Genomic DNA, 10,078 nt, shown 5'->3' with positions numbered 1-10,078 from the left:
TCTCAAAGACTGCTTTTTCACAATACCTCTCAATCCACAGGATGCACCGTGTTTTGCTTTTTCTGTTCCCTCACTTAACAATGCAGAACCTTACAGGAGATACCACTGGACAGTATTACCTCAGGGCATGAAGAATAGTCCTACACTCACTCTGTCAGCAATTTGTAGCAACCGTGTTAAGTCCAATCAGAAAACAATTTGACACTGTTTTACTGTATCATTACATGGATGACATTTTGATTGCAGCAGAATCAGAACAGGAAGCAAGACAAGTGCAGCAAGAAGTAATCCATGCAGCTTTAGCAGCTGGACTTAAAATAGCAGAGGTCAAAATGCAAGAAACTTTGCCCTGGAAATTTTTAGGGTGGCAGATATCAGAGCAAAGTGTTCGGCCTCTGAATGTCACTCTGCAGACTGAGATAAAAACCTTAAATGACTTACAGAAACTGCTAGGAACAATAAACTGGTGTCATCCTCTGTTGGGGATTTCTACTGAAGACCTACATCCCCTTTTCAAGCTGCTGGAGGGGGACTCAGATTTAACATCTCCACGGCAACTCACCCCTCTAGCAAAGACTGTTCTTGATGTAGTAATCAAAAAGCTAACCACTCAGACTGCTTTTCGTCACAAACCAAACTTGTCTATTAACCTGTTTGTCTTTTATTCCAACTTTTCAGCCCTACGGTCTTCTAGTATAGTGGATGCCACAGGACACATGCCCACTGATCATCATCGAATGGATCTTTTTGCCACATAATTTTGGGAAAACAGTCACCACAGCTGTAGAAATGATAGCCATGGTTATTCAGAGAGGAAAGGAATGCTTGCTAACTTTAGATGGTGCTGAACCTAGCACTATCTATTTACCCTTTGACACCAGTTAACCTTTTAGACTAACCAGTCTTTTGTCTTTCAGCGTGCCCTTGCAGATTTCACAGGACAGCACCTCCCAAGTCACAAAACATTGCAATTTTTTCTTCTCTTCCTGTATGTCCCCAATTGCATTTAGCCTAGATCACAGAGAACACCCATATTTTATGTCGTGACGAGGGAAGAAAGAGACGCTCGATATGAGAATCCACAAGCTTCATTTATTGAATATTGCCAACAGCCTAATATACACCTTATAATAGGCTCATACATATTGCAGAAACTGAGTTCATTATTGGTGCTTACTTAAATGCTGATTGCACTTTTACTCCCTTCTTTTGTTGACACAGGTGGCTCCCAATTGCTTTTGTTTTGCTAATCACAACCTCCTGTTTACCAGCCAGTTTTAGCACGTACAAGGACACTGCTGCTTTCCCATGGCCTTGCTGTCTCAGATTTTCTCATGGGCCTAGACAAGCTGCGTTCTATATTCTAACAGCTCGTCCATAGCTTTAGCCATGTCCATATGTCCCTGTGCTGCCAACCAATCCTCTATAATTTTATACAGCACATAAGGTTTTACCAGGACCAATCAGCAAAGGCAATGCACAAGCAGACAAACTTGCAGGCTTTACAGTGTTCCCAGACCAATTTGCACAAGTTTGCCTTTCCCACAATTTTTATCACCAAAAAGCAAAACAGAATAAAAATGCAGAACATGTGTGCATGAAGTGTGAGAGGGCAGCCGCCTGTATGAGTGGAAAAATGTGCATGTGTGAAAATTCAAGAACACTCGATATCAACAATACCTCAAATAAAAACATGCTTATACAACAATACTACCTCAACCACACCAATGTCCCCAGAGAACAGTTTGTCAGCAGATTTTGCCTGCACCTTCTATTGACACTAACCCTCGAGGTCTCTCTTCAAAAACAAAAAAGGGGGAGTGCAGAGTTAACCCCACAGGAACGTGTTGCCAAAGCCTGCTATGTATTAAATTTTTTAAATCGCTATCCACCGTCACTTTAACATAGATGATGTGAAACCTCAGGAAAAAGCCCAAGTTAAAATTAAAAACTTGCAAACAAATCAGTGGGAAGGACCTTTTCCCATAATAACATGGGGAAGAGGGTATGCTTGAGTTTCTACAGGTTCTGGTCCAAGATGGGTGCCTGCAAGATGGGTCAAACCAGCATTGCCACAGCCATCCACGTGATTTGCAGCCTGTCTCCTGCTATGGTGTTCTGGACCCGCCTGGTTGGAGAGCCAGCTGGCAAATGACAAATCCCTAAAGCACCGAGGCACAGCACGAAATCCTTTGGTGGAATAAGGGACAATTGGGATGGCTGGGTTCTTTATTTGCCTGATGTAAGGCTTAACCTTTTTGGGGATCTCTTTAAGGGATGAGGGTTAAATAGTTAGTTAAATATATGTTGCAGTTAGGATTGGTTTGCCTGTATATTTTTATACTGTGTTTATTGAAATGTTTATAATGTTTCATAGATGGAACAATTAAACAAGTGTCCTTAAAAAATAAAGAAGGTGGAATTGTGGGGAATATGCAGGCCGAAGGCCTGGAAAGAACCAGACCTTAGCAGCAGGTTTCGGGCCAAGCAGAGTACAGAGCAACTCATCACAGGAATGAGTTGCAACCTCGAAAGCCTGCCATGTGCCCATGTGACAGGTAGCAGCCAATTAGATGCTGCAGTTACAGTTTTTGTCTTATAAGGAATACTTGCATGTTTGTGTTGGTTATAAAAGGCTGTGTCCTTTGAATAAAGTTGTCTCAGTTCCTCTCCCCCTGAGTCCATGCCTTCAATACACCACACCCTGTAGATCCAGATGAGGTCCAGTGTACACAGTCCATATGGTGGAAATTTGTATGGAGCGTGCCATCGCTGTATGCCAACTCATTGGCATTGATGTCATCAAAAGAAGGAGAACAGAGTGGATAATTTGGTTACCAAACTCCAGCTATATGAAGAAAGTAACTCTTTCCTCGTATGGGCCTGCATCTCATCCATAGAAAGACTGTCCAAGGGCCTCCAACAATTTAAAGAGGACTAACAACAATTTAAAGGAGTGTTCCATGCCCCGCCAGTACAGACCAGAGTCTCTGCTATTGGAAGCAAGCGCCCCTCTGCTTGAGAGAGAGGATACACACCATGAGGTAACCAGTGGTTTTACCTGCATGACCACAGAGAGGACATGAGGAAGTGGGATGGAAAACCCACCTCTGCCCTAGCAGTACAAGTACGTGACTTGAGAGGAAGAACAACCACAGGAGGAAATTCTTCAAGGATAAATGCCACTCCAGTTTCCAGTGGTCTTCAGACAGAATAGAAGGGCTGATGTTACTTCTGATCCTCTTGAACGGACTGCCAGTTCATATTTACAGGAAGTGAGCAATGAGCACTGCGACCACAACTAGAGGGGCCCTGCCTCCAGTCAAGTGGAGGATAGGGACAATCAGATCTATTGGGCTGTGTGGATCCAATGGCCTAGCACATCAGACCCACAAGAATATAAGGCTTTAGTTGACACCAGCGCACAATGTACCCTGATGCCATCAAGAATATGTAGGGGCAGAATCCAACTGTATTTCTGGGGTGCCAGGGGGATCCCAACAGCTGACTGTACTGGAAGCTGAAGTGACCCTGACTGGGAACAAATGGCAAAAACACCCCACTGTGACTGGCCCAAAGGCCCTGTGCATCCTTGGCATAGATTACCTCAGGAGAGGGTATTTCAAGGACCCAAAAGGGCATCACTGGGCTTTTGGGATAGCTGCTGTGGAGACAGAGGAAATTGGACAGCTCAATACCTTGTCTGGTCTCTCAGAGGACCCATCTGCTGTGGGACTGCTGAGGTAGAAGAACAATAGGTACCGATCACTACCACAACAATGTCCTGTCAACAATACTGCACTAACCAAGACTTCGTGATGACAATCCATGAGATGATTTGTGAATTGGAGAGCCAGGGAGCAGTCAGGAAGACTCTTTCACCCTTTAACAGTCCTATATGGCCAGTGCATAAGTCTAATGGAGAGTGGAGACGAACAGCCTTGGAAACTTATTCTTCTTGCCTGAATAACAACCCAAGTGGAATAACATTTTCATTATCAAATTTTCAAAGAAATTACCTACCTGAATTGTGACCAGGTTGGAAAATTACCATGACTAAAGCAAACTCTCTTGCAAACCTATAAACAGGTGTCCAAAGTGAGACGCTTTGAGATTTCCTGGCCCGCAGCAGGCTGTGACCGGCAACCTCCCTCTGAGTGGGGCCTCTCAGAGACAGCGAACTCTCATGTTTGCTATACTCAGAGGATTGCCAAATGGTGATGACAGATTCTGGGCTGATACCCCTGCTACCTGAGAGTTAACCCTTTGCCCATTAAGAAGATGCAAAGCCATCCAACTCCAGCATTTCACTGAATTCAAGGGAAATATTTCACAAATATATATACCTTGCATGTGCTCTTTTATGTCTGTGTGTATGCAAGTGTGAATATGCTATAGCAAATGCACTAGGAATGTTGCTGTCCTAGTGTAGTGGGTTGACCCTGGCCGGATACCAGGTACCCACTAAAGCTGCTCTCACTCTGCCTCTGCAACTGGGCAGAGGAGAGAAAAAAATAACAGCTAAGGATTCATGAGTAGAGATAAGAGCTGGGAGAGGTCACTGATTACCTTCAAGGGCAAAACAGACTCAAAGTGGGGTTAGTACTTAAATTTATTACTAACAGGATAAGAGTCAAAGAGCGAGAAATAAAACAATCTTAAAAACACCTTCCCCCCACCCCTCCTTCCATGTTCTCCCTCCTCCCCCCCAGCGGTGCAGGGTGACCGGGAATGGGGGTTATGGTCAGTTGTTGTTTCTGCCGCTGCTCAGAGAGAGGAGTCCTTCCCCTGCTTCCTGTGGGGTCCCTCCCATGGGAGACAGTCCGTGATGGACCTCTCCAGCGTGAGTCCATCCCATGGGCAGCAGCTCTTCCCAAACTGCTGTCCTGTGGGTCACTCCTCCATGAGGTGCAGCCCTTCACAAATGAGCTGTACTGACATGGGTCCCCCACAGGGGCCACAAGTCCTACCCGGGAAAAACCTGCTCCAGTGTGGGCTTCCCTCTCCATGGGTTGCAGGTCTCTGGCAGGACCCTGCTCTATCTTGGGCCTCCCACGGGGTCACAGCCTCCTTCATGCATCCACCTGCTCCAGCATGGGCTCCTCCATGGGCTGCAGGTGGGTCTCTGCACCCTGATGGTCCTCCATGGGCTGCAGGGGGACAGCCTGTTTCACCATGGTCTTCACCACGGGCCGCAGGGGTCGCAGCTTTGGTGCCTGGAGCACTTCTCCCCCTCCTTCTGCACTGACCTTGGTGTCTACCTTGTTATTCCCATGTTCTCACTCCGCTCTTCCCTTACTGGAATTCCTTCTGCACAACAATCTTCTGTTCTTAAATATGTTATGACAGAGGTGTTACTATTACTCCTGATTGGCTTGGCCTTGGCCAGCGGCAGGAAGTCTGTCCTGGAGCTGGCTGGCATTGGCTCCACGGGACAGGGGAAGCTTCTAGCAGCTTCGAACAAAAACCACCCCTGTAGCCCCCCCCCTCCACCAAAACCCAACCACAGAAACCCACTACACCTAGATTCCTAAGTACTTTAGATTTGTAAGTTAGGCCTGTGAGTTACTGTTGTGATATAGTACATTTTATATGAATCCTTTGCTAAATTGTTTAAGTTATTGATTAAGTGCTGTTAAGTGCTGTTGGGCCTTTACGCATAAACTGTTGGTCAGTTAGCATGGGGGTCTTCTCTGAACCTTGTGACTCAACAGGAGGGTCTTCCATATTTCTTTTTGTTGTGGTTTTAGATTTTCTTGTTAAATTTCTCCATGCTACCATGCTGTGTTGAAGGAAGGTGCGGCATGCTCCGGGGTGCCAGTCGCATAAGGATGGGGAGGAGGAAGTGAGAGTAGATGGAGGTTCCTGTGAGAACTGAGACAGGATCTAAGGAATGAGGGGTCCCGCGATATCTGGGGGGAGTGAGGGGAGATAGGGTTCTTTGTGGGAGGTCCTGCAGGAGTTTGGAGGGGATAAGACGGGCTGTCAGGACAGGAATGCCCTCTCTTTGTCCTGAGTCAGGACCCGGGAAGCCTCCGCTCCCACCGTTCCTACGGCCACTCCAATCACAGCCATCGCTTCTGCCGCTTTTTGACCGCCGCCTTGCTGCTGTGCAGTGCTGGCTGGACCCGCGCTATCTTTGCCCAGAGCCCGCCCCACTCGGCTCCCCGGCACTCTGATTCACCACTGCCACCTGCTCCGCATGGCTCCCTGCTGCTCTGACTCGCTGCCGGCCACCTGACCTGCATGATTCCCCTCCTCTTTCTGCTGCTTTTTGACTGCCAGCAGGGCCACCACCACCGTTGCAGTGGCATTGGGAGAACTCAGGGGGAGAGCTGCCATTTGTGAACTTCTTCACATGTCACCCGCCCGGCACAGTAGCAGCTCTGCCCCGGCTCCATTGTGATCACGTGACTGCTCCAGGACTGCATTGTCACCTCAGCAGCATGGAGGAGAAATAGTAATTTTTGGATGACATTTTCTCTGTTATTGTTTGGTTGTTTTGTTTTGTTTTGTCCTCTGTTCTTACTAAAGCTGTTATCCGTTTCTACACTTTATTCGAACATTTCATAATTTTAAATTTTTCAATAATTGGAGGAAGGAGTTTCTATTCCATCAGAGGTCCCGCCTCCTGGTACACATTGTCTTTAAACCAAGACAATAATTTGGCTTTTCCCAACATGGGGCACAAGAGGAAAAGTAGAAACAGAATAACAGTTTTGAGTAATCCATTTGTGCATTGGATATAGAACCCCTCAGGCATCATGTTGTTCGACTTATTCCTGGTTTTTTTGCATATATTCCTGCTGGCAGTACCGAACAAATTGAGACTCTGTGATTCCCATTCACAAGATGATTCGTAAACTGGAGAGCCAAGGAGTGGTCAGCAAGACCCACTCACCCTTCAACAGCCCCATTTGGCCCATGCGTAGGTCCAACAGAGAATGGAGATTACAGTGGACTGTCGTGGCTTGAATGAATTGCCCCATCACTGAGTGCCGCTGTGCCAGACATGCTGGAGATTCAGTATGAACTGGAGTCCCAGTGGTATGCCACCACTGACATTGCAAATGCATTTTTCTCCATTCCCTTAGCGGCAGTGTAGGCCACAGTTTGACTTCACCTGGAGGGGTGTGCAATACACCTGGAACTGACTGCCCCAGGGGTGGAAACACAGTCCCACCATCTCTCATGGACTGATGCAGGCTGCACTAGAGAAGGGTGAAGCCCCAGGACACCTGCAGTACATTGATGACATCATCGTATGGGGGGACACAGCAGAAGAAGTCTTTGAGAAAGGAGAGATCATCCAGATTCTCCTGAAAACCAGGTTTACCATCAAAAGGAGTAAAGTCAAGGGACCTGCCTGAGAGCTCCAGTTCCTGGGAGTGAAGTGGCAAGACAGATGATGCCAGATCCCAACAGAGGTAATCAGCAAGATTACAGCAATGTCTCCACTGACCAGCAAGAAGGAAATGCAAGCTTTCCTAGGTGCCATAGGTTTCTGGAGGAGGCACATCCCAAAATACAGCCAAATCATAAGCCCTCTCTACTGGCTAACCTGCAAGAAGAACAATTTCCACTGAGGCCCTGAACAGCAACAAGTCTTTGACCAGATCAAATAGGAGATTGTCCACTCTGTAGCCCTTGGCCCAGTCAGGACAGGACCAGAGATGAAGAACATGCTCTACTCTTCAGCTGGGAATAATGGTCCTTCCTGGAGCTTCTGGCAGAAGGTGCCTGGGGAGACTCGAAGTCGACCACTTGGATTCTGGATCCAAGGCTACCGAGGGTCTGGGGCCAACTACACCCCAACACAGAAGGAGATTCTAGCAGCCTGTGAAGGGGTTCAAGCCACCTCAGAGGTGATCGGCACGGAAGCACAGCTTCTCCTGGCACCCCAACTACAAGTGCTGGGGTGGATGTTCAAAGGAAAGGTTCCTTCCATGCATCATGCCACCGGCGCAACATGGAGTAAGTGGATTGCCTTGATCACACAGCACACATGAATAGGAAACCCTAATCACCCTGTGTGGTGGTTTGAAAAACACAGGAATTTTAAAAAAGCTAATTTAAAAGGTTTGTTACAATTTGTTCTAATGTGAGAGGGAAGTAGTTTTCAGACACACACACAACTTGATATAGGGGGAGGGGAAATATTTACAATTTTATTATACACATATATATACATGTAACAACTTAACTATCTCTTCTATAGTAAAGTAATATATTACATTAGATTAGGTCCCTCCTTTCTTTCAAAAAGAGTCCAGAAAAAAAGAAGCCCTTTTTCACTTTCAAGCTACAGTTCTTCCAAATTAATTTTCTGTGGCACTGTTAAGTGTCTCTTATCTTTTTAAGGCAACAGCTTTAATTTATTGCAGCTAGAATTCTTCTTTTTTTAAGGGGTGTGGGGGAGTCGACTCCCACTTCTCGGTAAAGTCTCTATCCCCTGCTCTTACTTTGTGAAAATCCCAGCCCCCCCGAGCCCGAGCTTTTGGGGGGGGCTTCTTTGGAGATTAACACTCCTCCTCTCCACGGTAGGAAAATGCTGCGAAGTTGACTGGAAAACTCCTGGGGAGTTTTAACTCTCATAGTCTTAGCTGGACTAGGACAGCGGGGGCCCAGAGACTTCCCCCCCCGCTTGGGGAAAGTCTCCCCTTGGCACTTACATGACTGAATGTTGTAGCTGCTTTTCCAAAGGTCAGGGCTCTCTCTCAGTTTAGCTCTCTCTCGTCACCCCTTGACTCACACTGGCTCCGTTCCAGTGCTGTGTGTCCACCGCTTGCAGCTCTCTAGTTGGTCGGCTGGACACTGTTGCTGTTTTCTTCCCCCGCCACTGTGAGGGGAAAAAATGCGACCCGGGGGCCTTTCCCGATCTTTCGGGGTCCTCCTCGGTCACCGGCTTCAGGGGGGGCTCCACTGCATGGCTGGCTGCTCCTGGCCCAGCCGGCAGGAGGGGGGGGGGGGGCAGAGGCCCCCTCGGCCCTGCGCCACACCTGGCGCATTTAGAGCATGGCTGCTGCTGCTTCTAGCCACGCAGTTAAAAATTAACCTCTTCTCTTCCGTTTCTGTGAGCATGTCATTTCCGCAAGAACCACAAAGTTGTTAATTGGTCCAGTATGAAAAACAATACCTCCTGGGGAAAAGCCTTTTTCAAACCACCACATCCAGGATTATCTTGGAGATAATCACACATTGGCCTGAAGGTGAGAACTTAGGTCTGGCAGAGGAAGGAGAACTGGTGGTATGTGCTGAGGAAGCTCCACCATACAACCAACTACCAGAGCACAAAGAATGTTTTGCTCTTTTCACTGACGGTTCCTGTCACATTGTAGGGATGAACCGGAAATGGAAAGCCGTTGTATGGAGTCCAACAAGACAGGTCGCAGAAGCCACTGAAGGACAAGGTGGATCAACTCAATTTGCAGAGCCCAGAGCTATCCAACTGGCCTTGGACATTGCCAAACAAGAGAAGAGGCCAAGGCTTTACCTCTACACTTACTCATGGATGGTGGCCAATGCTCTGTGGGGATGGCTAGACAGATGGAAGAAGGCCAATTGGCAACACAAAGAAAAACCCATCTGGACTTCTGAAATGTGGCAAGACATCACAGCCTGGGTAGAGAGTCCACCATGTAGATGCACACATGCTCAAAAGCCGAGCAAACGAGGAACATCGCAACAACGAACAGGAAGACCTAGCTGTCCAAGTCAAAGTGTCACATTTAGACCTTGATTGGCAGGAGAAGGGAGAGTTGTTCCTAGCTCGATGGTCCCATGATGCTTCAGGTCATCAGGGAAGAGATGTCACCTATAGGTGGGCACGAGACCAAAGGGTGGATTTCACCATGGACACTATCTCCCAGGTTATCCACAATTGTGACACATGCCCTGCAATCAAGCAGGCTAAGAGAGTGAAGCCTCTGTGGTATGGTGGGAGATGGATCAAATATAGATATGGATAGGCTTGGCAGGTTGATTTACATCACACTGCCACAAACCCGCCAAGGTAAGCACTATGTGCTGTACAAGTTTGGAGCTGGCTTCCTGCCAAGTCTCCGAAACTCGACAACAG

At 47.4% G+C, this 10,078-nt stretch overlaps 1 long non-coding RNA gene across 1 annotated transcript in view; it reads left to right on the top strand.

Moving 5' to 3' along the window:
* LOC113960670 overlaps positions 1-10,078 on the top strand; it is a 13,923-nt gene that overhangs the window by 1,698 nt on the left and 2,147 nt on the right. The gene's annotated exons all lie outside the window — the stretch shown is intronic.

This window comes from Neopelma chrysocephalum, unplaced genomic scaffold (genome assembly GCF_003984885.1).
Source record: "Neopelma chrysocephalum unplaced genomic scaffold, ASM398488v2 Primary Assembly neopelma1_96833, whole genome shotgun sequence".
Lineage (NCBI taxonomy): Eukaryota > Metazoa > Chordata > Aves > Passeriformes > Pipridae > Neopelma > Neopelma chrysocephalum.
This window is presented reverse-complemented; position numbering and strand designations above follow the sequence as displayed.